Raw genomic sequence first — 27,741 nt, 5'->3', positions numbered from 1 at the left:
TTTGGTCAGGATCTGATAGTTTTGGAAGTGAGTAGATAGGCATCTGATGCCGTCCATTTGTCCAACTGGTTGCTTGTACACGCTTGGGACAAAATTTTAAGGTGGTTCCGCTCCATAAACCGCCTGAAAAAGCACCAACTAAACGCTCCAAAGAATGAACATAAGTGATACATATGTGAAAATGACTTGCTGTGCATATGTTGAGTCTTTAAATTGTCTTCATGTTTTGAAAGACACAAAGTAACCCGACTATTCTTCAGGTGTCTTCCGCTTGGAAGATGCCACAGGCTAATTAACCCTTTCGCGCCTGAGCCTGTTTTTGCCTTCGTGACCAGGCCAATTTTTTCAATTCTGACCAGTGTCACTTTATGAGGCCATAACTCTAGAACGCTTCAACGGATCCTGCTGATTCTGACATTGTTTTCTCGTGACATATTGTACTTCAGGATAGTGGTAAAATTTCTTAGATATGAACTGCGCTTATATGTTAAAAAAATCAAAATTTGGCAAAAATTTTGAAAATTTTGCAATTTTCAAACTTTTAATTTTTATGCCCTTAAATCAGAGTGTGATATCGCACAAAATAGTTAATAAATAACATTTCCCACATGTCTACTTTACATCTGCACAATTTTGGAAACATAATTTTTTTTTTTTTTAGGAAGTTATAAGGGTTAAAAGTTGACCAGCGATTTCTCATTTTTACAACAAAATTTACAACACCATTTTTTTTAGGGACCACCTCACATTTGAAGTGAGTTTGGGGGGTCAATATGACAGAAAATACCCAAAAGTGACACCATTCTAAAAACTGCACCTCTCAATGTACTCAAAACCACATTCAAGAAGTTTATTAACCCTTCAGGTGCTTCACATGAATGAATGGAATGTGGAAGGAAAAAATAAACATTTAACTTTTTTTCACAAACATTTTACTTCAGAACCATTTTTTTTATTTTCACAAGTGTAAAAACAGAAAATGAACCACAAAATTTTTTGTGCAATTTCTCCCAAATACGCCGATACCCCGTATGTGGGGCTAAACCACTGTTTGAGCACACGACAGAGCTCAGAAAGGAAGGAGTGCCGTTTGACTTTTTCAATGCAGAATTGGCTGGAATTGAGAGAGGACGCCATGTCGCATTTGGAGAGCCCCTAATGTGCCTAATCAGTGGAAACCCCCACAAGTGACCCCATTTTGGAAACTAGACCCCTTAAAGAACTTATCTAGATGTGTCGTGAGCACTTTGAACCCCCAAGTGCTTCACAGAAGTTTATAACGTAGAGCCATGAAAATAAAAAATCATTTTTGTTCCACAAACATGATCTTTTAGCCCCCAATATTTTATTTTCACAAGGGTAACAGGAGAAATTAGACCCCAAAAGTTGTTGTCCAATTTGTCCTGAGTACACTGGTACCCCATATGTGGAAGAAAACTACTGTTTGGGCACACGGTGGGGATCGGAAGGGAAGTAGTGACGTTTTGGAATGCAGACATTGATGGAATGGTCTGCGGGTGTCATGTCGCGTTTGCAGAGCCCCTGATGTGCCTAAACAGTGGAAATCCTCCACAAGTGACCCCTTTTTGGAAACTAGACCCCCCCAAGGAACTTATCTAGATGTGTGGTGAGCACTTTGAACCCCCAAGTGTTTCACTAAAGTGTATAATGTAGAGCCGTGAAAATAAAAAAATCATTTTTTTTCCACAAAAATGATCTTTTAGCTCCCAATTTTTATTTTCACAAGGGTAACAGGAGAAATTGGACCCTAAGAGTTGTTGTCCAATTTGTCCGAGTACGCTGGTACCCCACATGTGGGGGGGACCACTGTTTGGGCACACGGTGGGGCTCGGAAGGGAAGTAGTGACGTTCTGGAATGCAGACTTTGATGGAATGGTCTGCAGGCGTCATGTTGCATTTACAGAGCCCCTGATGTACCTAAACAGTGGAAACCCCCAATTCGAATTCCAACCCTAACCCCAACACACCCCTAACCCTAGCCCTAACCCTAGCCCTAACCCTAGCCCTAGCCTGCCTACCTGCTTTTTTTTTCTTTACTTTTTTTTTTATTTTTGTGTTTTTTATTTTTTGTATTTTTGACTCATAGTAACGCCACTTCTCCTCTGATCTCACACTGGCAGATGATCAGAGGAGAAGCAGCATTACTATATGACAAGATCGCTGCCCGGCACATAGTAACTCCACTTCTCCTCTGATCTCACACTGACAGATGAGCAGAGGTGAAGCAGCGTTACTGTGTAACAAGATCGCTGCCTGGCACAGCTGTGCCAGGCAGCGATCAGCTGTGCCAGGCAGCGATCTAGTCATACAGTAATGCTGCTTCACCTCTGCTCATCTGTCAGCATGAGCTCAGAGGAGAAGTCGCGTTATAATGAGGTAGATCGCCGGGAAACAAGCAGCTTTCCCAGCGAGCTCTCTCATTGGCTGCTGTGACGCGACGTCATCAGGACCTGAACCAATCAGGTCTCGATGACGTCGGGGGTCCCACATGCATTGTGCACCGGGATCCCCGCGTTATAAGGTATGAGGGGGTCCCGGGGGGCACAAAACCGCCGACAGTAGATAAACGTCGGCGCTGCACAAAGCCCAGCAAGCGCCAACGTTTATCTACTGTGGGCGGTCGCGAAGAGGTTAAAGAAGCCTATAGGAAGCCCACAAAGACATATGGAAGTTACTTAGCATGAATTGCAGTGTTATAAAAATGTGCCAAAAAATTCTGGCATTTCCTGAAGTGCGTCGTTCAGCTTCAAAAACAGCAGGTTCACCCGAGAATAAAGACGCCGTGTACCCAAAGCCTTGTTTTTATCAGTGATTCCGGTGATTTCAGCATGAGTAAACTGTGATTCTGTGAAGGCCCAGACTGCTGAATCCTCACTCCTGAGTGTATGTGTTACATTAATATTGATGATATGCAATAAGGCTGTACACCCCCACCATGCATATATGTGATTTTCTAACATTGCATTTTGGGTAAATGGTTTAGCAAAAGTGGAAGGATCTGTGCATTTCTACCAAACATTGCAGAGCGTGCAAAAGTTATCATGTTTTGTGAAAGGGATCTAGACGATGCTTTCACTAAGAGAACATAAACCCACATGTAAAAATGAGATAATTTAAATGACCTGAAGGACCACAGAAGGCAGATTTGTTGGGAGGGGGGTGATGGCATGACCCTTGTGTAGTGTGTGAGTGCACGCATGTGTATAGTGGTGGCTTCAGGGCATTTCTCTCCTCACAAAAGGACAAATATTGCCAGTGGTGGACATCAGCCCTTGGCCTATGCTTTTAATTACATGTCCTCTGCATTCTCTAGTCACATTATAGAAGGAAAAGCCTTTGCATGCAAGCGTTTTTTGCTTGTTTGCTTTTTTTGGAAACAACAAATGTAGGAGTGAACAGTGTGATGCATGATTATGTGACAAACTGGAGAATAAGAGTATAAACTGATAAAAAATAATATAATACACAAAATATAATATATTTTGCACAAAGCGGTGACTTTAAAATTCATGGATATGGTGCCATGTGTTTGCTATTTAAAGGGGTTTTCGAGTACTTTTATATTAATGACCGATCCTAAAGAAAAGGTCATTAATATCAGATGGGTCGTGGTGTGATACCCAGCACCACCGCCGATCAGATATTCCGGACACTGTCTGGATGTGATCAGTTACAGAACAGCACAGCTCCATCAACTGCATAGTCGCTGTAGTACGGTAATGCAGAGCAACCTCTATTTGAATCGGCTGTGGAAACCTGCCGCCACTGGAACAGCTTAATCGGTGGTGGTCTCGGGTGTCGCTTCAACACCAATCTGGTATTAATGACCAATGGATATGCCATCAGTGTTAAAGTGCCAAACAACCCCTTTAACTTTAAGGTTACGTTCACACTAGGCATTTTTTCAGCGGGTTTTTTTTTTTTTTTTAACTCTTTAAACAGAAAAAAATAAGTTTTGCTTGTTTTTTTCCTTGCATTTTGTGCTCTGTTTTTTTGGGCGTTTTTGTTATGCTACATTTGTCTCTCATGCATGCTGATAAAGTTTAGTGCAAAAAAAAAAATCTCATTCTGTTTAATTAGGTTTTGGCACAAAAAATGCGGCAAAACCAGATACCTGGGTTTTTTGGTGCAGATTTTCAGCATTTTTTCACCACTCCTTACTTTCAATGGGTGAAAAACGCTGAAAAAATGCTGAAAGTGACATGCTCTTTTGTGCATAAAAACATGCAAAGCACAAAATCCTAATGAAAAAAAAACAAAGTGTATGCATGACATTTCTGAAATCTCAGACTTTGCTGAAACTGTAAAACGCAGCTCACAAATTTGCATTAAAAAAAAAAAAAACCCTAGTGTGAACATAGCCTAATCCAAATAAATTCTATTTAGTACCTTTCTTTGTCTTTATTACAAACAGAATATCAGCAAAATATTCACATTGTACCATTGCCACCTATCAGGCTGGACTACAATAATCACGCGACACGATGACTAAGGTATCATATCTAGAAATGAGAACATAACGCGAACAGATAGCGGCAAGTCGCTCAAAATGCTGCCCCCACAGATTTCTATGCAAGTAGAATTCAACTTACGACTCAAGTTGCAAAAAAGTAGCACAAATCTTTTTGGTCACACCAATTACCAGTGACTTGGTTGTGGAACCTTAGCCTAATATTTTTCTTTTATTTTACCAATGCATTACTATTTGTACAGGAAAGATATATCTTTGTACCGTGTTAGCCAGTAGATAGAAGAATATTTAGAGTTGAGAGTCCTCAGTGGTTGATACCTTTTAGGCTATGTGCACACGGTGCGGATTCTGCTGCGGGTCCGCAGCAGATTTAGGTGCGTTGTACAGTACCATTGTTTTCAATGGTAAAACAAAAAACGCTGTGCACATGCTGCGGATTTTTCCGCGCGGAATTGCTGCAGGTTACAATCCGCAGCATGTCAATTCTTTGTGCGGAATCCGCTGCAGTTTCACACCATATCCATTATGAGGTGTGAAACCGCAGGGCAAAACCGCAGGCTAATCCGCAGGTAAACCCCAGGACTTTTGACCTGCGGATTTACCTGCGGTTTTTTACAAATCCGCGGGGACAAATCCAGAGCTCTCAAAAGTACGGGTGCACATACCCTTAATGGCTAACTGAAAATATGGTAACAAATTGCAAGCTTTCGAGACTATGCAGGTCTCTTCATGATGAAAAACCTGCGTAGTCTCGAAAGCTTGCAATTTGTTACTATTTGTATGGACCGATCAATCTGAGCAGAGATACAGTCCAATGATTAGGGGCCATATATCATTTGGGTGACGTTTATCTATACTAGATAGATACATTATGTACATATTTAGTGTTAGTATATGGCTACCTTTGAAAATCATGTATCAGCTATGCAACTATGCAGCAACACCCATAATAATGCATTCTCATACATCTATACAAAATGACCAATTTTCTGAAATACCATAAACTATAACTGCAATAGCATAAAAAAATTATGAATTCTCAACAAGTACCGTATATTTTTTTTTTACAAATTAGAATGACCGCCTCTTATCAGTTTTTAGGATAAAATGTCTGGACACCTTCAAAGATGACTGTAGACAGGCGGCGTTACATCCCTGTGCTGTGACTGTAGCAGATCCTGCTCTCTGGTTATTAGTCTGGTGCCATCTGCAGGCAATCAGAAGAACTATTTTTATCACTTTTTTTTGTAGACAAAGGGACAGTAGCGCCATGGCCTTTGTCCTCTATCTCCCCTTCCCCCTATAGTCCCGAGGGCCAAAGGGCTTCTGACCCAGCCCACCCCTCTCATATCATTACAAGAGATGGGGGAGAGAAAGAGAAATATAAGAAAACAGGGTAACAGAGCAAATAATTTACAGAATGGTTCTGAAAAGACACGGGAATATACGGAGGAAGGCAAATGTAAAATATAGGCATCATGGTGATAACAGATGAACTTAGCATTTTTAACAGGAGACTAAGTATTGTGCTATGTCTACATATATACAATAAAAAAAAAAAAAATAATAATATATATATATATATATATATATATATATATATATTAGAGAAGCAAAATAGCTAGGAGTCACTATACCATACATCAGCAAGTATAAGCATCTTTACAGCGAGATCAGAATACAGGATATACTTTATTTTCATACACAACGCCACTTCCACCCATGGCCTGCTAATACATATACTCAAACTCAGTTGTGTGTATTGGAGCGAGTTGCAATACCAGGCTCAACCTAACTACATAAGTGGCACTGTTCCTAGAACAGAAAAGAAGATATTTTGTGAATCATATGCCCAAAGAGCATGTAAAAACGGGACACAGTGGGACAGTGAGGCAATATATCTGCACGCATCTATATAAAACAGGAGGCGCACAGAGGAGCTGCATGTACACACTGCAGTCTGTCTGCACTGCACTGCATATCCATTTACCAGTAGTCGTTAGTCAATGCTACATTTTTTTTTTTTTTAAATTCGTTTATTGAACCTCAGGACATAAAAAATGTACAACATACACATTGGCTTATGATAACAAGCATTATACAGAGCATACATGTTTCCATCCATTGTGAAATATAAAGCAAGAAATTGCACACTCTTATTGATAAACAAGGTAATATGTACATACCCTTCCAAGCATACGCAAAGGATAATTGGCTATACACTGTTCAGCATGTATATCAATCAAATTTCACAAGCCTTGTCATATCACTCGGATAATAAAGTCAAAGTAAAAATTCCTAAACTAAGACTACCACTACATCAACTAGTATCTACTATTTTTGCAGCCTGGTTTACTATATCATATTATGTCGCGTGTGATGTCTCAACCTTGCAAAGTAAGATGAGAGGAATTCCACCTCTCCCAAATCTTTTCAAATTTACCCGGGCATCCCCTATTTTGGTATAACGTGTGCTCATATGGAACAACCGAATTTACCAAATCAATCCAAATTGATCCTATCCAAAGAGAGGGACATGAGCCTCCCATCCACAGCAGTGCCAGCACCTTCCATGCCATAAACAGTGTCTCGCGCAGGAAGACCCCGGTATAGCGATCCCAAATCTCTTCATCTCATACCCCAAACAAGCAGACCAATGGCTCTAGAGGGACAGGGGCTTGTACCAGGGATGTCAGTAACGATGTCACCTCTTTCCAGTAATGTAGGATAGTGGGACATTGCCACACCATATGAATAAAATCTGCATCTGGTGAGTGACATCGCAAACATTCTGATGATTGAAGTCGACCCATCCTAAAAAGTTGTGTCGGAGTCAAATATGATTGATTTATTATAAATAATTGTATCATTCTGTTATTAATAGATGGTGATACTCCGATCGGAGATTCCTGGATCTCCTCCCACTCCTCTCCTTGCGTATTAGGGATGAGTCGTTCCCACTTCCTCTTAATAGAACTCATGGCCGATTCTGCCTCTACTGACAGCATGTATGTAAATAAAGAGGAGATGAGACCCTGGGGACCCTGCGAATTAAGGATTCCTATCAGAGGTAAAGATGAAATAGTACGGCCCACACCCCTACACCTCATGTGCGATTGAAGAGCCGATCTCAGCTGTAAATAGCGAAAAAATTGAGATCTCGGGATGTCATGTGTAACCTGTAATTGTTCAAAAGACATTAAGGTCCCCTGGTCATACAAGTCCCTCAGCGAGGAGACGTTATGCTGAATCCAAAAATCAGTGGATGGGTGATTTAGCAATTCCGGAAAATAATCATTATTCCACAGGGGCATTTCAGCTGTAAAATCTTTAAACCCAATCACTTTCTTGATTTGCCTCCATGTTAATCGTGCCAGTCGGAGCAGGGGTAGCAGACGAGGGGCACTAGTCTTCTCTAACTCAAGGAAACCTAATGGGCAGTCTGTCTGTGCAGCATGAAGCAGATGACTTTCAGAATTGGGGAGGTAATTACCCGGCATCCATTTACTTAAAGCTTTAGCCTGCTCAGCAAAATAGTACAGGAAAAAAATCTGGTAACGCCACCCCACCTCCCTTTTTAGGTCTTTGTAAAGTGGACAATTTAAGTTTGGGCCTAGTTTTCCCCCATATAAAGGATATGATCTGGGAATTGAGATGCACAAAGAAAGATTTGGGTACCATTACAGCACTGTGTTGAAGGGAGTAGCTAAGCTTGGGGAATAATTTCATTTTAATCAGGTTAATGCTTCCGGCTACAGACAACGGAAGCTCGCTCCAGGATGCAAATTTAACTTTAACTAGTTCCAGCAATGGGTGGACATTAAGTTGTAAGTCAAGCGTACTATTGTGAGATATGTAGATACCCAAATATTTAAAACTAGATACAATAGACAGCGAGGAGAGAGCCTCCTCTATGCTACATTTTAACACTTTTACTTACTTTTATCATGGTTCTCCTTCACCAAAACTGTACAACGGGCACAATGCAGGAATAGGGTAACGTTCTCCTGGCTTTCACCAAACCCAGACTCGTCCATCAGATGCCAGACAGAGAAGTGTGATCCATCAATGCACAGATCACGTTTCCTCCAGAGTCCAGTGGTGGCGACTTAACACCACTCCATCCGACACTCAGCATTGTGCTTGGTGTTGTACGGCTGCATGCAGCTGCTTGGCCATGAAGTTTACGGCGGGCTGCAGTGTTTGTGCTGATGTTAATACTAGAACGGTGGACTCTGCAGTTATGGACTCAGCAATACAGTGGTCACTTTTCTGCCCTCTGCACCCAGCTCTTTAACATTACGGGGTCTCCACTTCATGGCTGAATTGCTGCAGTTCCTTCTGTTTCTCAATAATATAACTCACAGGTGATGGGTTTAAAATTTAGAAGGAAAGAAATGTCATCAGTGAGCTCTTTACGACCAGCCATTCTGTCACGTTAATAAAAATAGATGGCACAGCGGGGGAAAAGAGGATGTACTCTGGGGGTGGATGTTATACATTGGGGGACGAGGCACCAGAAGTTATACACCAGGGGGAAGAGTTGGATGTTGTACACCAGGGGTGAAGGGACGATGTTATACATTGGGTGCAATGAGCAGGATTTATGTACCAAAGGGCAATAGGGCCGGATGTTATACACCGGGGGTAATGAGGGGCAACTGTTATATATCGGGGGTAATGGAGGCCGGATGTTATGCATGAGGGGGAATGGGGGCCAGATGTTATTCACCGGGAGTAATGGGCCCCTATGTTAAGATATTTAATTGTGGCTAAGATCAGGTGTAGAATCTGTTCTTATCAGTTATTAAAATGCCATTGTGCGGGATAGATTTACAAAACGTAGTACCAATTGTTCAGTGTATACCTGTGGCCTCACCGGTGACTAGTTTGGAAGTTCAAGGTACACAAGTGATCTAGCAATGCCAGAAATCACTGGAGATAGGATCCCATCGACTGCACATTTGCGCACATTTCACTTTTATTCTTTAGGGAGTTAAATGCAAAACATGATTTAACTGATGACACGTCCTCTGTGTGCATTAATGCAAGTTAAAGAAGATGAGCCATTTTCTGCATAAACGGAGGTCATCTCCTTCAGAATTATTTCCTTTGATTGAGCTCCATGAGCGCACTTCAACACTGACTATAGTTCTAAAGGAAATTCACCTACCAGTACACCGCTGGCAACCAAAGGGCTTTTATGGATAAATGTTAACATGCAGACCATGTAATATGATGGAAGACCTAGAATATAAAGAACACATACGTATATTTATGTCACTCACACTCATTGACATAAGTTCTGCCATTACAAATTTTATGAATGTTTAAAGACCTGTCACTAGAGGTCAAAAGTGTCCAGTTTTCGCTCTTATTTTATTCCTGCTGCTCCCATGTGTAGCCAGTTTTTTGTAAAATCCACCATATGGTTTCAGAGATATGCTATGTTTTATGGTCTTTATACAGGGACATTGCTGATAGGGTAATAATGTACAACACCGAAGGACACGCCCCAGAGGAACTGGTTAGACATTCCTTATTAGTAAAAACTGTAGAAATTAGCAATACATTAAAAGACCCATATCTCTTGAACCATATGGTGGATTTTAAGAAACAAAAAATGGAATATACAAGGGAGCAACAGGAATAAATTAAGAGCAAAAATTGCTCACTTTTTACCTTTTAAAAAGAAGAAAATTACGGTAGGCGCTTCAGTTTCAGGAAAAAATATCCAATACGCGTTACATGAAGCCACAACACTTTGACCTGGTGACAGGTCCTCTTTAACCCCTTAACTCCTAAGGGTGGTTTGCACGTTCATGACCGGGCCAATTTTTCCAATTCTTACCACTGTCCCTTTATGAGGTAATAACTCTGAAACGCTTCCATGGATCCCGGTAATTCTGAAATTTTTTTCTCGTGACATATTGTTCTTCATGCTAGTGGTAAAATTTCATTCATATAACTTGCGTTTATTTGTGAAAAAAACGGAAATTTGGCGAAAATTTTGAAAATTTCGCAATTTTCCAACTTTGAATTTTTATGCCCTTAAATCAGAGATACGGCACACAAAAAACGTAATAAGTAACATTTCCCTCATGTTTACTTTACATCAGCACAATTTTGGAACCAAAATTTTTTTTTGTTAGGAAGTTAAAGGGTTAAAAGTTGACCAGCGATTTCTCATTTTTGCAACACCATTTTATTTTTACGGACCACATCACATTTGAAGCCACTTTGAGGGGTCTATATGATAGAAAATACCCAAAAGTGACACCATTCTAAAAACTGCACCCCTTAAGGTGCTCAAAACCACATTCAAGAAGTTTATTAACCCTTCAGGTGCTTCACAGGAATTTTTTTAATATTAAGATTAACTTTTCTTCACAAAAAAAATACTTCAGGTTCAATTTTTTTTTATTTTACCAAGGGTAACAGGAGAAATTGGACTGCAAAAGTTATTGTGCAATTTGTCCTGAGTACACTGATACCTGATATGTGGGGGGGACCACTGTTTCGGCGCATGGCAGAGCTCAGAAGGGAAGGAGCGCCATTTGACTTTTTCAATGCAAAATTGGCTGGAATTCAGATCGGATGCCATGTCACGTTTGGAGAGCCCCTAAACAGTGGAAACCTCCCACAAGTGACCCCATTTTGGAAACTAGACCAACCAAGGAACTTATCTAGATATGTGGTGAGAACTTTGAACCCACAAGGGCTTCACAGAAGTTTATAATGTACAGCGGTACGATTAAAAAATCATTTTTTCCACAAAAATGATCTTTTCACCCCCAATTTTTATTTTCCCAAGGGTAACAGGACCCTAAAAGTTATTGTGCAATTTGTCCTGAGTACGCAGATACCCCATATGTGGGTGTAAACGACTATTTGGGCGCATGGCAGAGCTCAGAAGGGAAGCAGCACCATTTGACTTTTTTGGCTGGAATTGAGATTGGACACCATGTTGCGATTGGAAAACCCCTGATGTACCAAAACAGTGGAGACCCCCCACAATTGACACCATTTTGGAAACTAGACCCCCCCAAGGAACTTATCTAGATGTGTAGTGAGCACTTTGGACCCCCAAGTGCTTCACAGAAGTTTATAACGCCCGGGCGTGAAAATAAAAAAATCGTATTTTTTCCACAAACATGATCATTTAGTCACAAATTTTTTTATTTTTCCAAGGGTAACAGGAGAAATTGGACCCCAAAAGTTGTTGTCCAATTTGTCCTGAGTACGCTGATACCCCATATGTGGGAGAAAACTACTGTATGGGCACACGTCGGGGCTCGGAAGGGAAGTAGTGACGTTTTGGAATGCAGACTTTGATGGAATGGTCTGCGGGTGTCATGTGCGTTTGGAGAGCCCCTGATGTACCTAAACTATTGAAACTCCCCACAAGTGACCCCATTTTGGAAACTAGACCCCCCACGGGACTTATCTAGATGTGTAGTGAGCACTTTGAACCCCCAAGTGCTTCACAGAAGTTTATAACGCCCGGGCGTGAAAATAAAAAAACATTTTTTCCCACAAAAATTATATTTTTGCCCCCAATTTTTGTTTTCCTAACGGTAACAGGAGAACTTGGACCCCAAAAGTTGTTTTGCAATTTGTTCTGAGTAGGCTGATACCCTATATGTGGGGGTAAAACACTGTTTGGGCGCATGGCAGAGCTTTGAAGAAGCACCATTTGAGTTTTTCAACGCAGAATTGGCTGGAATTGAGATCAGACGCCATGTTGCATTTGGAGAGCACCTGATGTGCCCAAACAGTGGAAACCCCCCAATTTAACTTCAACCCTAACCCCAACACAGCCCTAGCCCTAACCTTAACCCTAATGGGAAAATGGAAATAAATACATTTTCTTTTAATTTTATTATTTTTCCCTAACTAAGGGGGGTGAGAGCGGGGGGTTTGATTTACTATTTATAGCGGGTTTATATTTTTGGCAGCTGTCACACGCTAAAAGACGCTTTTTATTGTAAAAATAGTTTTTGCATCACCACATATTGAGAGCTATAATTTTTCCATATTTTGATCCACAGAGTCATGTGAGGTCTTATTTTTTGCGGGACGAGTTGACGTTTTTATTGGTATCATTTTCGGGCACGTGACATCTTTTGATCTCTTTTTATTCCGATTTTTGGGACACAGAATGAACAAAAACCAGCGTTTCATGAATTTCTTTTGGGGGGTGCGTTTACACTGTTCCGCCTGCGGAAAAATTGATAAAGCGCTTTTATTCTTCGTGTCAGTACAGTTACAGCGACCCCTCATTTAGGTCTTTTTTTAATGTTTTGGCGCTTTTATGCAATGAAAACAATTTTATATAAAAAATAATTATTTTTGCATCGCTTTATTCTGCGAGCTGTAACTTTTTTATTTTTTTGCTGATGATGCTGTATGGTGGCTCGTTTTTTGCGGGACAAGATGACGTTTTCAACGGTACCATGGATATTTATATGCGTCTTTTTGATCGCGCGTTATTGGACTTTTTGTTCGGCGGTATGATAATAAATCATTATTTTTTACTTCGTTTTTTATTTATTTATTTTTTTTAAGGGGTTCGCTAAAGGGGTTAACTAATGGGACAGTTTTATAGGGCGGGTCGTTACGGACTCGGCGATACCAAATATGTGCACTTTTATTGTTTGTTTGTTTTTATTTCCAAAAAATGAATTTATTAGGGAATATTTTTTTTTTTATATTTAGCGATTTTTTTAAAAATTATTTTTACACTTTTTTTTAAACTTTATTACATAGTCCCAGGTGGGACATCACTGTCCTGTGACAGATCGCTGATCTGTCACATCACAGATCACTGTGACAGATCAGCGATCTATCACAGGCACTGCACAAGGCTTCCTCCTTGCCTGTGCTTTGCAGGCACTGAGGAAGCCAGCTCCCTGCAGGCCCCCGAAGGTCCCCGTCGCCATCTTGGATTCGGGGACCTGCAGGGATGGAGCCCCCCACAGCAGCGCTGCACATTGCGCTGCTGTGGGGGGCTCAGGGAAGCACGGAGGGAGCCTCCTCCCTGCCGATGCTTCCCTTTAACCCCCGGTACACCGCGATCGTGTTTGATCGCGGTGTGCAAGGGGCTAACGTGTCGGGGGCGGTCCGTGACCGCCCCTGACACATTGTGGCGGGTGTCAGCTGTGATAATCAGCTGACACCCAGCCGCGATCAGCGGCGCTCACCACGTGGGCGCCGCTGATCGCTGTGACGTACTATCCCGTCCCTGGGAATTAATGCGCAAGCACGGAAACCAACGTTATCTGTGATATTCACAGATGAAGATTACGTGCAGCAAGCCGAGGAGGGGGGGAGAAGGCGACTAAGCCACGCCCATCGGACCGAACCGCGGCGATTTGCATACATCCCCAACAAGATAAAAAAGTATTTATGCCTCAAAAGGTACGGGGTCAGGGGGAATAAAAAATCCTAATAGAATCCTTATGGGACGCACAATTTGGTGATATCTTTACATGATATCACTAAATATGGGTGACCGATTCCCTTTAATATGGAAATTCCCACCATCTCTGCATTGACAGCAGTGCAAGACGAGATCCCATTCTTGATAAGGATGTAGGGACAATTTCTGCTATACATTTTTGGGAGGAAGTTACACCGGACTATGGATATATGAACAATACTTAAAGCCAAAAAAAAAATGGAAAAAAACTTCACTGTTCCAGCATGTAGTGCCATAATATGATACTGCACTGTGATAAATGAAGATGGAGTATATAGCCAAGGCTTTCAGGTGTACCACTACTAAGCCATAATGTTGCAGAAAAAGTCCAGCAGTCACAAAAAATTTATTGCAAGTAAAATCTTAAAATCATAAAAAAGTGCAAGTTAAAAACTCCTGTAATCTTAAGCCCCCTTCTCACATAGAGCTAGCGCGTCACCGATTTTGTGACACAACAGCGACCTCGCTACATGTGACATGCAGCAGCGACCGCCCCCCCCCCCCCCCCCCCCCGCTGGATATCGCTGATCGTGCTCAAATGTCCTGGGCCATTTTTCAGTCCCGCTGGCCATCGCGCATCGCTGTGTTTTACCCGACGAGTGACATCGTTAGCGACGCAGAACTCAAGGAAGCAGGCTGGAATATCATTCAGAATCGCTGCTGTGTGACAAGGTACCAACGACCGCCGAGGATCGCTGGATGGTTACTGCGTCGCTGAAGAGATCTGCCTGTTTGGCAGCTTACTAGCGATCATTTAGCAACGCACAAGCGATCCTTACAAGGTCGTTTCGTTGTAGGGATCGCTGGTGCGTCGCTAAGTGAAACGGGACCCTTACACGTTTCAGATCCTTAATCATAGAGATGGCAGTCAAGAAAATTACTCTTGAGTAGCTGCTTGCTTGTATACAATTAGGCTATGTGCACACAGAGCTTTATAAGGAATCTATTGGAGAAAATGCCTGGAAAATCGCTTTAAAAATTTTTGAAAAGACTCTTCCTATTCATTCATAGTGACTAAGGGTTCGATAGAGACCTGAAACACATAAGATTACAGGAGTTTTTGACTTGCACTTCTTTCATGCTTCTAATATGACGGATTAAAAGGTATTTTATATTTCCATTTTTTGTGCGTGCTGGACTTTTTCTGCAATATTATGGATGATTATTGGACTATGGAGTCATATTCATTCAGCATCCCATAATACTGAGCTGCAAACGAACAGCACTGTATTATACAGATGCTCTCCACTAGAAGCGATGCTCTGCAGTACACAGCATTGAATGGAACATGCCACTATTTATTTTATCGAATTTGTAGAAAAAGCAACAGAAAATGCTCTCTGTACCTTTGTGTGAATACTTTATCATTGCTTCACCCGTTACACATTTTGAGATTCTTTCCCAATTTCTTGCAGTGAGCTGCAGTAGAGAGAATGATGCGTCCTAACTTTTGAGGAATTCTATACAATTCTACCCACATTATAAGGAATTTTTATTCTAACAGCTTTGTCGGATTAAAGGGAGTTTGATAAAGGCTTGTTGGTTGCGCCACTACAACATCCTTATCAACACCTAAAGAGAGAGTTTTATATGGAGCCCAATTTAGTGCAAGGCTGTTGCCCTTGACATTCATCATGAGCCATGCAACAGTTTAAAAATATGTTCCCGACATTGCTCAGGTTCATGACAGTTTCTACATAGCAGCGACAGTATTGATAAATCTGCCCCAATGACTTTCAGAGCAAGTAGCCAGGAAGGATTTAGAGAATTCAGTAGCAGAATAAGATGATGTATGAGAAGACAGAATGAATTTCAGAGCTGGATACACGCTGATATCTGAGCTTTGTGTAATGTTATGCACTACTACACTGAGAACGCCTACGGATATAACCCTAATATGCACAGCGCTGTGTCCAGGAGCGTAGGATACATGCTATTACTATGATGTACCATGTGCAAAGGAATATCAGTAGATGAGAAAAGGCAGATTGTATTGTTCAAAATCCAGAGTTTAAAGGGATCTCTGCTAAAACATGACTGATTCAATTAGTGAATGGTTCAAAGTCAATCCCACTGATTGAGACACTAATTGAATCACCTGTGCTGCCGCCGAGATCTCCGGATACGTTGAGAACCCGGACATGTAATAATAATAATACTATGCTTGATCGCTCATCCTTTCTATGCTGTGTTTTACCTTTCTACTGAATGCATGGTACATTAGAAATGGCATGTAATGGCTTAATAACGTGTGGAGAAAATGAGGCATTTTGAAGATATGAAAATCCACCATTATTATTTTCTTGATATCTTCTGATAACTGTAAAAAAACAGCATAAGTGGCTCTGAAAGTACAAAAATGCAAAGAAATGGGGTAAGAGCACAAGATGTGCATTCAAGCTAAATGCTCTTGCGTAGCTGCTTCCATATACACAATTAGGCCACTGTTTTATAAACTGGTTGACCGGCCTTAGGCCAGGTTCACATAGAGTTAATGCAGTCCGTTCAACACATAGCGTTGATGGCCTGTGTTAATGCTACTCCCTAAAGCGACCGCGTTATGCGATAGCGCTAGCGCAGATGCTGCATCTGCGCTAGCAGTGATGGACCCTCGAACGCTGCAGACCGCGTGCGAGGGTCCGTCACAGAATGACGGCACATCGCTAACGCATGCTGCTTAGGACATGCGTTAGTGATGCACCGCGTTATGGCAGCGTTAACAGATGCGTTACATCGCGTTAATGCTGCGGTGTAATGCAGTCCGTTAGACGGACTGCCATAACGCAATCTGAACCCTGCCTTAGGCTACAAGTCTGTGAATTGCATATATGCAGTCACATGCCAACTAGACATACACAGCCTCACCAGATGCAAGGGAATTAAGCCAAGCTGGATACGTCTAGTCGGAATGAGGCCGGAAGTTTGCAAATCACATCATTGCGGTCACGACTGCCTGCTCCCGGCATCGGAGGATTCTCACAGCATGCAGTTAACATAGAGTAACTGCAGACTTGTACTCCAAGGCTGGACAACCCGCTTTAAAGGAACGTATTGGAGAAGACTAAAAAAAAATAGAAACGCCTGAAAAATCGCTTAAAAAACTCTTGAAAAGACTCTTCCTATTCATTTCTAATGTAAAACCAAGTTGCTGTTTATACGTCCTTTGTTTTGGAGGGTAATTTTTTTGCAAGTCAGGTTTTAAAAAATAGCTGGTAGTGAAAAAAAAATGCACCTCACTTCCCAACTAGGCATAGTCCGATCAGAAGGTTGCAAAAAACAGTTGAAACATACTGCTCTCCAAAGAAAGAGTGTATCTGCAGGTTTCACTAGAAAAATTATCATCTTTGCCTTTGGAAACCTTAAGGCTATGTGCACACGTTGCGAAATTCCCGTGGGAATTCCCCAACTCCCTTCCGCATGCGTAATTCCCGCGTTTTAACTAGCGTTTTGCAAGCACAATTAGCTTGCAGAATGCTAGCGTTTTCCAAGCGATCTGTAGCATCGCTTGGAAAACTGATTGACAGGTTGGTCACACTCGCCAAACATAGTGTTTGACAAGTGTGACAAACTTTTTACTATTGAGGCTGCCTATGAGGCATCAATAGTAAAAAGATATAAAGTTAAAAAATATAAAAAATCGTGTTTTTCTCACCTTCCGGCTTCCCACGCAAGCCACTGCGTCATCAAAGGTCATTGTCGCAAGGTATCGCTGGGAATGGGAGTCGGCGGGAGCGTCGCTGAGGCCTGGGGACGCTGCGCGGGATGCCGGAAGGTGAGTGACACAATTTTTTATTTTAATTTTTTTTTTTTTTTTACATGGATATGGTACCCAGAACCTGGAGGAGAATCTCCTCTCCTCCAGACCCTGGGTACCATCCGCACATTTTCCGCTTACTTTGCGCATGGTGGGCATAGCCACATGTGGACAGTAAGCGGAACAATGCATTCCAATGTGTGCGGAATTCCCGCAATTCCAAAGAATGAGCATGCTGCGTACTTTTCCGTGATGTGATGTTGCTGCGGAAAAATACGCAGCATTAGCACAGCATGTGCGGAATGCCATTGAATACAATGGCTTGCTTATTTTATGCGTTTTTGCAGCGTTTACGCCGCATTTTCGCAGCGAAAAAACGCGGCAAAAAAGCATAAAATACGCTGGAATTCCAGACGTGTGCACACAGCCTGAAAACTCTGTGTACATTCACCCACAGGGTCCAGTTCAAGCATGTATAATAAAAGTTAATGGTGAAAATCTTTTTTTTTTCCAGCACTTCTAATAATTTTTGCCTGTTTCATGCATGGTCTAATAATTTGGGATCTGATTTCATCCTTGGGATTATACAGCTGTGTTCAAAAGTTTACATACCCCGGCAGAATTCTTGCTTTCTTGGCCTTTTTTTCAGAGAATATGAATAATAACACCAACACTTTTTCTCCACTCATGTCTAGTGGTTGGGTGAAGCCATTTATTGTGAAACTACTGTTTTCTCTTTTTAAATCAAAATGACAATCCAAAACATTTAAATGACCCTGATCAAAAGTTTACATACCCTCGTGATTTTGGCCTGATAACATGCACAGAAGTTGACACAAATGGGTTTGACTGGGTACTAAAAGTAACATCTTCACCTGTGACCTGTTTGCTTGTAATCACTGTGTGTGCATAAAAGCTGAGTGAGTTTCTGGGATCCAGACAGACTCGTGCATCTTTTATCAAGCCACTGATGTTTCTGGATTGTGAGTCACGGGGAAAGCAAAAGAATTGTCAACAGATCTATGGGAAAAGGTAGTTTAACTGTATAAAACAGGAAAGGGATGCAAAAAGATATCCCAGTAATTGATAATAGTAGCGTTCAAACTGTGATTAACAAATGGAAAATCAGAGGCTCTGTAAAAACAAAACCACGGTCAGGTAGACCAACAAAAATTTTGTCCACAACTGCCAGAAAATTGTTTGGGATGCAAAGAAAAACCCACAAATAACATCAGCTGAAACACTGGACTCTCTGAAAACTAGCGGTGTGGCTATTTAAAGATGCACAATAAAGAGGCACTTGAAGAAAAATGGGCTGCATCATCGAGTCGCCAGAACAAAGCCATTACTGGGCAAATGTCTTGCCTACAATACGCAAAACAGCACAGAGACAAGCCTCAAAACTTCTGGAACAAGATAATTTGGAATGATGAGACCAAAATTGAACTTTTTGGCCACAACCATAAACCTTACATTTGGAAAGAGGTCAACAAGGCCTATGAGAAAAGGAACACCATTCCTAATGTAAAGCACGGAGGTGGATCGCTGATGTTTTGAGGATGTGTGAGCTACAAAGGCACAGGAAACTTGGTCAAAGTTGAAGGAAAGATGAATGCAGCAAGTTATCAGCAAATACTGCTGTGCATGTGACTTATTTGGATGTTCCAACATGACAACGATCCAAAACACAAGGCCAAGTCGACCTGTCACTGGCTACAGCAGAACAAAGTGAAGGTTCTGGAGTGGCCATCTCAGTCTCCTGACCTTAATATCACTGAGCCACTCTGGGGAAATCTCAAGCGCAGTTCATGCTCGACAGACCAGGAATTCACAGGAACTGGAGGCTTTTTGCAAAGAAGACTGGGCAGCTTTACCATCTGAGAAAATAAAGAACCTCATCCACAACTACCACAAAGGACTTCAAGCTGTCATTGATGTTAGAGGGGGCAATACACGGTATTAAGAAAAGGGGTATGTGAACTTTTGAACAGGGTCATTTGGATGTTTTGGGTTGTCATTATGATTTAAAAAGAGAAAACAGAGTAGTTTGACAATAAATGGCATCACCCAACCACTAACCATGAGTGGAGAAAAAGGTTTGGTGTTAACATTCATATTCGCTAAAAAGAAGGCCAAGAAAGCAAAAATTCTGCCAAGTTTGTAAGCATATAAACTTTTGAGCACAACTGTATATAAAATACATCTCTTCCATGCAGGGTCATTATGACCATGTTCTGTTTGGTCTCTCATGCATGTCCATGAAATAGGGGAGGAGAAGCTGAGCTCTGTGATACATTGTTTTAAAATGCTATTTACCGAATATACTCGAATATAAGTCGAGATTTTCAGCCCAAAAAATTGGGCTGAAAGTCCCCCTCTCGACTTATATTCGAGTCATATACAAAGGGGTCGGAGGGGGCGGATGTGTCAGGTCATACTTACCCGTCCTGACGCTGTCTTGAGCCCCCAGCTTCTCCCCGTGCTCTCTCTTCCTGCCTTCAGCGGTCACGTGGTGCCGCTCATTAAAACTCATCAATATGCGCATATTGATGAGTTTTAATGAGCGGCACCACGTGACCGCTGAAGGCAGGAAGAGAGAGCGCGGAGAAGCTGGGGGCTCAAGACAGCGTCAGGACGGGTAAGTACAGCGATACTCACCTGTCCTGCGTCCATGGCTGCTTGCTGCTGTCTGTCATCGGTCAGTGACTTCAGACAGCAGAGGGCGCGGTGACGTGGTTAATGCGCGCCGCGCCCCCTGCAGTCTGAACGTCACTGACTGATGACGTGCAGATAGCAGTGAGCAGCCATGGACGCAGGACAGGTGAGAATCTGACACCCAGCGACGGAGAGGCGAGTATGTCTTTTTTTTTATTTTTACATGCAGCAGCACATGGGGGAATAATCTAAGGAGCTTCTTATGGGGGCAGCATATGGGGGAACAATATGGAGCTTCTTGTGGGGGCAGCATATGAGGGAACAATATATGGAGCTTCTTAGGCTGGTTTCACATTCGCGCTTTTTAAGCGCACGCACGGCCGGGGGTAGCTCCGCCCCCGAGCCGACTCTCTGCCCGGCGTGCCCGCCCCTTCCTTGTAGCGCCGCCTCCTAGCGCACAGCGGCGCCTGCGATCGGCGCACCCTATCTTTAGCATAGGGTGCGCAGATCGTGCGCAGGCCGTGCGCTAGTTGCGCTTTGACCTGCGCTGCGCACTCTTGATGGTGCGCCGTGCGCGCCAAAATCCAAAAAGTTTGATTTTGGGGCGCACGGCGCACCGTCAAAAGTGCGCAGCGCAGGTCAAAGCGCAACTAGCGCACGGCCTGCGCACGATCTGCGCACCCTATGCTAAAGATAGGGTGCGCCGATCGCAGGCGCCGCTGTGCGCTAGGAGGCGGCGCTACAAGGAAGGGGCGGGCACGCCGGGCAGAGAGCCGGCTCGGGGGCGGAGCTACCCCCGGCCGTGCGTGCGCTTAAAAAGCGCGAATGTGAAACCAGCCTTATGGGGGGGCAGCATATGGGGGAATGATCTGGAGCTTCTTGTGGGGGCAGCATATGGGGGAATAATCTGGAGCTTCTTGTGGGGGCAGCATATGAGGGAACAATCTATGGAGCTTCTTATGGGGGCAGCATATGGGGGAATAATCTATGGAGTTTCTTCTGAGGACACCATATGGGGGAATAATCTATGGAGCATTTCCCACCCTAGACTTATACTCGAGTCAATAAGTTCTCCCAGTTTTTTTTGGCAAAATTAGGGGGGTCGACTTATACTCGGATCGACTTATACTCGAGTATATACGGTACATATTAAAAGTGATTTACTTGATATCAGAAATTATAAAGTCTGTGAGTCCTGTTTCTCCTGCTCATACAAGAGATCACAACTCTCTATATAAACAGGACTCATAGGCTTCTCTATGAGTATAAAAAGGAAGCAGGACTTCTCTCTAAAAGGAGAAGAGCAAGCAGGACTCTCCAGCTTGTTCTATGAGAGAGGGAGCAGGACTTCAAAGTTTGTTCTATAAAAGGAGGGAGCAGGACTCCTAAGCTTGTTCTATAAAAGGGAAGCAGGATTCACAAGCTTGTTCTATGAGAAGAGGAACAGGACTCACAAGCTTGTTCTATAGGAGCAGGACTGACAAGCTTGTTCTACGATAAGGGAAGCAGGACTCCTAAGCTTGTTCTTTGAGAGGGGGAGCAGGACTCCCACGCTTGTTCTATCAAAAGGGGGAGGAGGACTCACAAGCTTGTTCTATGTGAGGAGGAGCAGGACTCACAAGCTTGTTCTATGAGAGGAGCAGCAGGACTCCCAAGCTTGTTCTTTGAGAAGGGAAGCAGTACTCCCACTCTTTCTGTATGAGTAGATGGGAAGCAGGACTTGCCATATTTCTCTAAAACTAGGAGGGCAGGCAGGAAGCAGAAGCTTGTTCTATAAGAGTGGGAACAGAACTCACAAGCTTGCTCTACAAGAGTGGGAGCAGAACTCACAGGCTTTTTCTAAAGGAATGTGTAAAAAGTAGGACTTATAGGTTTCATTATGTGTACCCAGGGCTGCGTGTTTACTCACAGGCAAGACTCATAACCTTCCTCTATGAGTAGGCATAAAGGTTCTCACAGTTTTCCTCTAATTGTTCTGGTAGCATTTTTATAGCCTCTTATGGGAACATATTTAATTAATTCATGGAAAACTATATAGCCTGGAGCAAAGTGCCTCTCCACAGATTGAAGACTGTACAGAATCTCTTTACCAGCTGACAATCTCTCTAATATTCACACCTGTTCTATGATTTGTTTGATTCAGTGGAGCACCAGGAGTTGGTGTTGGGGCAGTATAAGGACCAGTTCTTGCCTTTGTGGTGCTTAAACAAAGAAAATTATACCTGGGGAATCTTCAGTCTGGGTTCACACAGTACATACAGATTCAGTACAGCTGGCCCAATATCGTCCTGTATGACCAAGGCTTTAGCGCTCAAGCACATGGCCATGATTTGTGTGCGAGCACCCCGTATGGCAGCACACAGTACCTACAATGGCATATTAGGGACTCAAACGCACCATTGGCATCGCCAGATGAGGGATTCATAAGGCCAGGAGTGGGACTACTGCGGTCGCAGCTGCATCAGGACCCGGAGTGTTTAGGGGCCCGATCGCGGAGCTGCAGCCGCTCATTGGCTGTGCAGCTCCTTGCTTTGAGTGGCTGCCAGGCTGCAATTGGCCTGACGCAATGGCTGCACACAGGACCTGTGATGAGGTCACAGGAAGAGAGGAGTCAGGGGTCACATGATCAGGAGCCTCGTGTATGCAGGACTCTGCCGACCTGGTTGTCATGGTGCACTGCTGGATGAGGATAAATTTATGTGTGGGGTCAGGAGGGGTTTACAGGGTGAATGTAGCAGAGCTGCGTGTGTACAAGGTGTACAGAGAGGAGCCGTGTGTGTACAAGGTGTACAGAGAGGAGCCGTGTGTGTACAAGGTGTACAGAGAGGAGCCATGTATGTAGGAGGTGTATGGAGCGCAGCCATGTGTATGGGGTGTACTGAGCGGAGCCGCTTGTGTACGAGGTGAGCAGAGCAGTGTGTGTACGAGGTGTATGGAGCAAAGCTGTCTGTGTACAAGGTGTACGGAGCAGAGCCGTGTGTATGGGGTGTACTGAGTGGAGCTGTGTGTGTACTATGTGTGAGGTGTACAAGGTGTCCGGAGCAGAGCATGTGTACAAGGTGTACGGAGCAGAGCTGTGTGTGTACGAGGTGTACGGAGCAGAGCCACGTGTGTACGGAGCGGTGCCGCGTGTGTACGGAGTGGAGCTGTGCGTGTACAAGGTGAGCGGAGATGTGCGTGTATTTTGGCATGGGGGTGCCCATTTGAAAGGTTGCACCGGGGCCCATAACTCTGTAGTTATGCCACTGCATAAGGCTGTATATTCTTCTGATAGCCGTTGCTTTTTTGCTTCATAGGGAGACTGAGGCTGTGTGCACACGCTGCGGATTTTGCTGCGGTTCCGCAGCGGTTTTGGCCGCTGCGGACCCGCAGCAGTTTTTGCTGCGGTGTACAGTACCATGATTCCCTATGGGAATCAAAAACCGCAGTGCAGACGGTGCGGAATTTTCCGCGCGGATTATCTGCGGTTTTCAATCCGCAGAAAGAATTGACATGTCAATTCTTTCTGCGGATTATCCTGTGGTTTGCCATCTCCTCCATTTGAGATGGCATCTGGTGGGCCAGCTCACTTTTTTCTTTTATAGTAAAAGGAAGGAAGAAAAAGAAAAAAAAACTGAGAGCGAGAGGAATAAGGAGAGAAGGGAGAACAAAAAAAGCATGAAAAGAGAGGGTGAAAAAGAATGAGAAAGAGGAATAAAAATAAAGAGGGGGAGAAATATTTCAAAGGGAAAAAATGAAGAAAAAAAAAAAAATGAGGTAGAGAAAAAAAGAAAAGGACAAAAAGAGAGGTTGAGAAAGAAAAGAAAAAGAATGAGAACGTGAGAGAGGAAGAAAGAAGAAAAAAAAAAGAAACAAAATTCGAGAGAAATAGAGAGAGAAAAGTGTGAATGAAAAGACAAAAAAGGTTGAAATAGAAAAAGAGAGAGAATGAGAATGGAGAAGAAATAAATATGGAAATTGAAAGAAAAAAAGAAGACACAAAAAAGAGTGTGAGAAAGAAAATAAGAAAAAAAGAAGGAAAAATAACAGAAAGAAATGGGAAGAGAAAAAAAAAAAAAAAAAAAAAAAAAAAAAAAAAGTGAAAAAACGAGAAAGTCAAAAAGAGTGAGAGAAAAAGGAAATAAAGAAAGATAAAAGAGAGGTAGAAAGTAACAAAGAGTACCGTGTTTCCCCGAAAGTAGGACCCCCCCGAAAGCAAGACAGGGTGGGGGTTACGGGGGGGTCCTTCAATGTAAGGCCTCCCCCGAATGTAAGGCAGGGTTGGGGGCCGCTGTGAAATGTAAGGCCCTTACCTTTGGGCCGCCGCTGTCCCCCATTGGGTCCCCAGGCTCCAGAGGTGTCCTCAGGTGCAGCTGGGCGGGTCCAGCGCTCATGGGGTTAACTCGCCGTGTTAACCCCGCAATCCGCCCAGCTCAACAGCTCATTGGCCGCCCCTGTTCCCCACGTCACCGCCGGCCCCCGGCTCGAGCACTGATTGGTCCAGCAGCTCGGGCTGTAATTGGCCGCCCCAGCCCCACGTCACCGCTGTTTCCCTGCTGATTGGCACAGCGTTCCCTGCAGCACAGGCCTTCCGCACCCACAGCCGCACCGCAGAGGAAAACGTCCATCATTTAAAAACCAAGTAGGGAAACATGTACTGTATAGGGTGTGGGGCTGTGTGCAGTGGGATACGGCACTGTTATGGGGTGTGGGGCTGTGTGCAGTGGGATACGGCACTGTTATGGGGTGTGGGGCTGTGTGCAGTGGGATACGGCACTGTTATGGGGTGTGGGGCTGTGTGCAGTGGGATATGGCACGGTTATGGGGTGTGGGGCTGTGTGCAGTGGGATACGGCACTGTTATGGGGTGTGGGGCTGTGTGCAGTGGGATACGGGACTGTTATGGGGTGTGGGGCTGTGTGCAGTGGGATACGGCACTGTTATGGGGTGTGGGGCTGTGTGCAGTGGGATACGGCACTGTTATGGGGTATAACAGCATGTTAATAAATGTTAATTTATTGGTTAAAAAGAAATTGTCATTTTTTTTCGGCTAATGTAAGACCTCCCCCGAAAGTAAGACAGGGTGGGACTTTTTGGGGTAAAATTAATGTAAGACAGGGTCTTACTTTCGGGGAAACACGGTAAGAAGAGAAAAAGCATAATGGGGAGAGAAAAAAGGGAGAATGAGAAAGAAGAAAAAAAGAGAAAGAGAGAGGGTGACAAAAAGAAAAATGACAGAAGACCAGATGACAAACCGAGAATGAGAAAAAAAGGAGAGGGAAAAAGAACGATAGATGAAAAGAAAGAGGGGGAGAGAAAAAGGAAAGAAAAAGAGAGGATGAAAGAGGGAGAAAAGAAACGGTAGAAAAAAGATAGAATGAGAAAGAGGGAGAAAAGGAAAGGAAAAGAAAATACACAAAAAGGTCTAGAAAGAGAGAAAGAGAAAGTAAAAAAGAATGGGAAAAGGAAGGAGGGAGAAAATAAAGATAACCACGGAAAAATGAATCTCTAAATACAGCAGTTCTATAAGAGCACAGCTTCCCTTTACCTCACACATAGCGCACACAGCGCGGGGGCAGAGTGCTTGTGTCCTCAGCCCCCCGACTTCACGGCCCAGTATGTACCGGGCACCGACCCTGGGCGAGGAGAGGAGGCAGCGCAGACACCAGCCGCTCCTCACAGGGGCTGGGGCTGCGGTGCCTGAGGAGAACGCGTCACTATGACAACAGGTGAAAAAAAGCGGGAGCACAGCGAGGCCACCTGCCGGGGAGCTGTAGAACTGCGCTGTGTGCGCCGCCCGCCCTCACAGAGCCGAGTCCTGAGGAAGGAAGATGGCGCCTTTTATCATACGGGCAGGGCATGCTGAGAGTTGTGGTACCACACTATTAACAGACCATGGGTTTTCTATTATTTCCCTCCTCTTATATGTTAGTAGTCACAGGTGTAAATGAATGTTCGTGCTTCTCTCCTCCCCATTGGATTTGCAGGTGAGTCAGCCATTATACACTGTTATCAGCTATTTTAGGCAGAGTAATGGTTGATAGTAAAAATGAGGAAAAAAAGCCATTTTTGTATTTTTTTTATACTATTTTTAGGGGAGGTTGTTAAAGCCTCTGAGATACCTAATATGTGTATACTAACCTGTGTTTTCTATTGACCCCATTTTCTCTTCCCTTATTCCCAGAGCCATAACTTTTATTTTTCCATTAATATGGTCATGTGAAGGCCTGTTTCTTTGCTGGACGATTTGTACTTTTGAACAGTACCATTGGTTTTACCACATCGTGTACTGGAAAATGGGAAACAAATTCCAAGTGCGGTGAATTTGCAAAAAAAAAAAAAGGGCAATTCCACAATTGTTTTTTTTTTACCTTGTTCATTATATGCCAAAAGTGACCTGCCAGTATGATTCTCCAGGTTATTACAAGTTCGTAGACACCAAACATGTCAAGGATCTTTTTTATTTACGTGGTGAAAAAAAATTCTAACGTTTGTAAAAAAAAAAAAAAAAGTCGCCATTTTGCGACACGCGTAGTCCATTTTTCGGGATCTGGGGCCAGGTGAAGTGTTATTTTTTCTAGTAATACCATTTTGGAGTAGATACAATGTTTTTATCACCCATTATTGCATTTTATTGCAATGTTGTGCTGACAAAAAAACCTTTAGTTTTGCGTTTTTATTTTTTTTCTCATTATGCTGTTTACCAATCGGATTAATTTACTTAACCCCTTCGTGACCGGGCCAATTTTTTAAATTCTGACCAATGTCACTTTATATGGTGATAACTCTGAAACGCTTCAACAAATCCCAGTGATTTTGAGAGTTTTTTCGTGGCACATTATAATTTATGATAGTGGTAAATTTAGATTGATATATTTTGTGCTTATTTATAAAAAATATCAGAAACTTGACAAAAATGTAAAAAAAAAAAATTGCAATTTTCAAACTTTGAATGATTATCCCTTTAATCCAGATAGTCATACCACAGAAAAACATTAATAAATAACATTTCCCACATGTCTGCTTTACATCAGCACCAATTTTAAAACGCTAATTTATTTTTTTAGCCTTTTAGGAGGTTTAAAAATGTAGCAATAATTTTTCATTTTTTTCAAGGAAATTTACAAAATTTATTTTTTTGAGGGACCTATCCAGGTTTGAACTGACTTTTGGGTGCTATATATTGGAAAACCCCAAAATTGATACCATACCAAAAACTGCACCCCCTGACATATTGAAAACTGCTGTCAGGTAGTTTATTAACCCTTCAGGAGATTTTCAGAAATTAATGCAAAGTGCTGTAGCCAGAATGAAAAAGTGTTTGTTTACCACCTAAATGTCACTAACTTCTGAACTGGCCGCTGTAGCCGGGAGACTCCAA

General features: G+C 42.9%; 1 protein-coding gene and 1 long non-coding RNA gene across 5 annotated transcripts in view; one reads left to right on the top strand and one right to left on the bottom strand.

Moving 5' to 3' along the window:
* The window catches only part of POU2F2 (POU class 2 homeobox 2), a 228,529-nt gene extending 202,432 nt beyond the window's left edge, over positions 1–26,097 (bottom strand). For 2 of the 4 annotated variants that reach the window (XM_073570744.1, XM_073570745.1), the window contains exons 1-2: positions 25,909–26,097; positions 9,666–9,739 (exon numbers count right to left, since the gene is read on the bottom strand). The gene's annotated coding sequence lies outside the window, so the exon portion shown is untranslated. The remainder of the gene's footprint in view (positions 1–9,665; positions 9,740–25,908) is intronic. The other 2 variants (XM_073570746.1, XM_073570743.1) reach the window with 2 other exon arrangements.
* Positions 26,098–26,209: 112 nt separating this feature from the next.
* LOC141085401 (uncharacterized) overlaps positions 26,210–27,741 on the top strand; it is a 76,907-nt gene continuing 75,375 nt past the window's right edge. Inside the window, exon 1 of the long non-coding RNA XR_012231288.1 lies at positions 26,210–26,347. This is a non-coding gene — a long non-coding RNA (uncharacterized lncRNA). The remainder of the gene's footprint in view (positions 26,348–27,741) is intronic.

This window comes from Dendrobates tinctorius, unplaced genomic scaffold (genome assembly GCF_039654945.1).
Source record: "Dendrobates tinctorius isolate UK_male_01 unplaced genomic scaffold, ASM3965494v1 ptg000028l, whole genome shotgun sequence".
NCBI classification, from domain to species: domain Eukaryota; kingdom Metazoa; phylum Chordata; class Amphibia; order Anura; family Dendrobatidae; genus Dendrobates; species Dendrobates tinctorius.
The sequence above is the reverse complement of the archived record's forward strand: the minus strand, read 5'-3'. Positions and strand labels throughout refer to the sequence as shown.